Raw genomic sequence first — 4,765 nt, 5'->3', positions numbered from 1 at the left:
TGACCAAGCTCTCAGACGCTTAGCAGAAAGGAATCTTTCTGTGTTTATAGGCCAGAGTCCACCCTGTCCCCAGGGGGCTATCAACACACCCTGTCCCATTCCCGGGGTCACATGTTGGTGGAGGCAGGGGTGTGGGCAGAATTATGTAAGTGAATAAAAGCAGTCACCCTGCCTCTGGAGGCAGGAAAGCACGGTGTGGCTGTTAAGGATCAAGGCCTAGTTTTATGATCGCCGATCTGGAGTGATTTTGAGCCAAAGCAATCGGGTCCAAGATGCCCATCTACTCCATCCTTGGGCCCTTTCATTGCTCCTCTGCACATCATTTTTCTTGGGGTTTCTAGAAGCCCTTGCTTAACTCCGGGATGTGTCCAGTCGTGACTCCCATTTGCGTCCTCAGCTGCTGTTCTGGTTCCCCACAATGGCCTTTTAATCTCGATGTTTCACAACCAGCTTTCCCCCGGCCAGCTGGATTTTCCTCTTCGGTGGGTGGGACTCGGCTGTGGCCACTTTCCTCCTAGCTTTGCACATCTGCTCTGTCTTAACCCACTTGCAGATCTGGGCAAGAGAGCCTTCTCCTGACAGCTCCTGCCCAGGACCCACATCAGCAGGGCTAGACACTTGACCTTCCCACTCAGAGAACGGTGGTTAAAAAGTTCAAGCTGGAAAGTCAAATCTCTTAGGCCAAATTCACCACTTACAGACTTGTAAGCTTTGGAAAGTCTAACCAGTACCCTGAACCAACACTGCCTCACGCCAGACTGGAGCCTGAGGCAAAGGGGAAAGAAAACCAATACTGAGCCTGTCTTTTTTTAAATGGTGAGGTTTTGCTTGTTGTGAATTTTTTGCGTTACTTCTGATTTTTAAAAATCCTGACAACTAAGGGGGTTTTTTGGGGGGGGAGGGGGGTTCCCCTTAATTTCACACCCAAGGCACGTGCCTCAATAGCTCCATCTCATTTTGCTGTTGCTCTGAATATTGGTTTCTTCATCTATAAAGTGGGGATCTTAATAGTGTCTACCTGGTTTTTAAATATTTTTTAATAATTGCAGCTTTTACAAAAGTAATGACAGTTGACCCTTGAGCAACATAGGTTTGAACTGTGTGGACCCCATTCCATGTGGATTTTTTTTTTTTCAGTGAACACAGTACAGTCCTGTACATGGATTTTCCTTATGGTTTTTTTAAATAACATTCTCTTCTCTCCCGCTTACTTTACTGGAAGAATACAGTATATAATACATAGGACACACAAAATATGTGTTAATCAACTGCTTATGTTATTGGTAAGGCTTGTGGGCAATAGTAGGCTATTGGTAGGGAAGTTTTGGGGGAGTCAAAAGTTCTATGAGGATTTTTGACTGCACTGGCAGGGGTTGGTGCTCCTTAGGGCTCAACCGTAATCGAAATTGTATGCACAAAGTGTAAGTGGTACGAGTGATACAAGTGTGATTAAGTGCTCAAAAAAGAAAAAAAGTGATTGTCATGATCATGTAGTACCTTGATTTATTATTATTTGTTCATATGTTATAGTTTCTCAGACTGCTACTCAAGAAGGTTACTGTGGATTCTTTGAGGGAAGATTTGGGGTTACTACCTTTGCATTTTTCTGCAGTGATGTAGTGTTTTACCCATGAGGGTTTCTCCACCAAAGCTGTCGTCTGTTAATTAGGGATTTGGAGCAGATTATGCATGATGTCTATTCTTTCCACTGGCCCCTAGAAATCCATCTGTGATCTTCAGCATCACCCAACTGACAACAACTTATGTGTCTAATATCATTGTTCCCTGTTCTAGAACTTTTCCTTGCATGAGACCTACTTTCAGTGGTCTCTGTTTCTTCTCCCTGACACTCTGTTTCATCACCACCACACGTACATGGTGACCTCTGCATCTGGGAAGGAGCTCCAGCTCCAAGATTCTGCAACCCACTGTGCTGGCAGCATTCCACGGGCTCGTCTTGGGAAACGATAATTGATTACTCAGGAGGGAAAACTCCATCTCAACACCAGCTGGCAGCCAGACTCTGCTCTAGAGCCCCCGAATTAGTCTCCAGCAAGATCCTCAGCAGAGACAACATAAGTGTGAACAGGGCTGACATTATCTTAAAGTCCAAAATGTCCCTATATTTGTGTTCTTCCTTAAATGCACTCAAGTTTGGCATTGACAGCGTCTGAGGATAGTGCATTTTCCAGTGGCTACCCCAGGGTGCCCCAATGGTATATAGTTTTTGAATAGGCAGCATGTTTTTCCTTCCCAAACTACTTGAACAAATAAGCCTGGTAGCAGCAGCCCAGGAATGCAGCAACCTCAGGCTGATAGCAGAGAGGAAAGAAGAGTCAGCTTCAAGAAGCAGTGAGGTGGAGGTGAACGTTAATACCGTGGGATATATGGATACTCTTGTCCCCCGAGCTGAGTTGACTGTTACCTCTTGGGTCCCTTAAGGCCACCATCCCAACTTCCAGGATGTTAAAAGTAAAACAAAAATGTCGATTATTTGTCCAAACTCTTCAAGTGAAAATAAGTATGAAATTTTAAACACAAGTGTGATTTCCGTTCCAAGAAGTGCTTTCTGGATGCCAATGGATCTGGATGAAATTCTTGAGAGTCCTTCTTCCATCTATCTGTGTAGCACACTCACCCCTATGAATTCATGTCTGGATACTGTCACATACAGAAAGTCATGAGATGCTAAGGGCTTACCCTGCAGGTGATATCAACAGCAGAAAATAAAGGATAAGACAAAGAACAAAATAGGAGCCTTCTGAACAAAGCTCTAATTTATGAATACCTTGAATTCTTTAAAACTCAAAGTAATAAAATTTACCCAGAGTATCTAATGTTTTGGTATTTATTATATATTTGTGATTATATCTGTTTTTAATAAAGGGACACCGTCAGTGGAGCTGGTATTCCTGGCTTTGTTGACCTTATCTTCAAAGCAGTAGCACAAAGAAGAACTCACCTTCAGGTGCCTTATAAATAGATGTGCGTTCTCTCTCCTTGGTCATGATTACTGTCAAGGTTGTGTGTGGTTTCTATTTTGGGCCCTAATGGCAGAAAAGCCGCTTCTGCAGCCAAGAAGCAGCGTTGTAAGATGCCAATAAATTCTGGGGAGAATTACATTTTAAAAAGGAAAACTTTGACATACATCTGGCAATAGAATGATCCTGAACATATGGCAACCTGGTAGGTAGGAAGCTGTTGGAACATGGTAAGGAGAGCTGAGTGCTGCCCCCATCCTGTTCTGGGGCGCATTTGGGTAAGGTCCTGTGGTGAGGACCACATCTCTTCCAACCTGATGTGGTACATTCACTGGGGAGGGGAGCTGGATGTAAACCCACGTTTGCTTGTATGACCTTCTCCTGGCAACCTCTGATCGACTCCTAAGAGCTATTCTTAGTGGTGCCAGTGGGCAAGAACTAGACTCTGCTGTGGAAGCCGGGCATGTCATCACGCCTCGGCTGATAAATAAGACGCTGGGAGACTAGAGAATCCCAGGGTCTCAACACTGTGGGATCCTGGTGTGGGGAGATGACAGATGCTCAAAGTCCTAGTTCTGCTGGTGGATGAGGCATGCATCTCCGCCGTCCAGTTTCTCCTCGAACACTGACAGGGAGCACAGCATCCCTTAAGGAAGTCCATGATTTGATGGATCACTCTTATAAGGGACAGGGAAAAGCCAGGCTTTCATCAGAGGAAGGAGGAAAGATGGAGTCACCTTCACTGTGAATTCGTGAGTTTGTGCCCACGGCTGTCAGAGCCGTCCTCCCCCGCTGGATCTCACTCCTCCAGCTGTGTGGCTTTGCCCTCCTTCGGGTCTTCCGAATCCAGCCATCAGGGCCGCATCACACACTGCAATGTCAGAATGACAATTCCCCCAAGTACTGGCACTACTGCCTCCATTCTTCTTCTGAAGGGGACATTAAGGCTCCAAGAGCGTGCTTCTTGAGCAGGATCACACAGGTGGTAAGCATTACAGTCCAAACGCAAGTCCAGATCTACGTGCCTCTGAAAACTGCTGCTGCTGCTACAGCACACCGATGGTCTCAGAATTGTTCCCTTCCTTTTCTATCCCGGGGATGACAGATGGAATTGTAAAGACGGGTTACTTCGTACCTATCGTCCTCAAACTTGCTCTGGACGGAGTGGGATCCATTATCAGTTTCAGAAACTCAGGATGCGGTCCTTTGTTCTCACCTGATTAGGTAATTGGGCACAATGTGTAACTGTGCTCACGGCCAGGCATCCACTCTCGCCACACGTATTCACAGATACTCATGACAGGCCTCTCACCACATGTCCTGGGGCCTTGCAACACGTGCATACATGCCTCACCCACCTCCATGTGTGGGCACCCGCTCTCATACTTAGAGGCAGATCCTTCTCACACACCTCCTGTAGAGCAGTGGTTGCTAACCTTTCTGTTCATAACTGTGACCAAGGGACTTGTTAAAATATAGATTCAGCAAATCAAGGGTAGGTTCCAGAAATCTGCATTTTTCACACAGGCGTTCAGACAACTCTGATTTAAGTTATCTGTGCACCATTCCTTGGGAATTGGCGTCTTGGTGGTGAGATTCTTTGAGTTAAGAGATGTCTCACACATTTTTATCTGCTGGGCACAAGTCACAAGCCTGAGTCCAGGGCAGATAGTATGTGGTGAGTGGATTGAATGAATGATTCTATCACTTACATTCTAATTCACTCAGAGACATTGTTTCAAGAGACGCAAGAGGTCAAATTTTCGAGAGGTACTAAAGTCCCA

The sequence above is a fragment of the Neomonachus schauinslandi genome, chromosome 10 (assembly GCF_002201575.2).
Source record: "Neomonachus schauinslandi chromosome 10, ASM220157v2, whole genome shotgun sequence".
In the NCBI taxonomy this organism is placed as follows: domain Eukaryota; kingdom Metazoa; phylum Chordata; class Mammalia; order Carnivora; family Phocidae; genus Neomonachus; species Neomonachus schauinslandi.
This window is presented reverse-complemented; position numbering follows the sequence as displayed.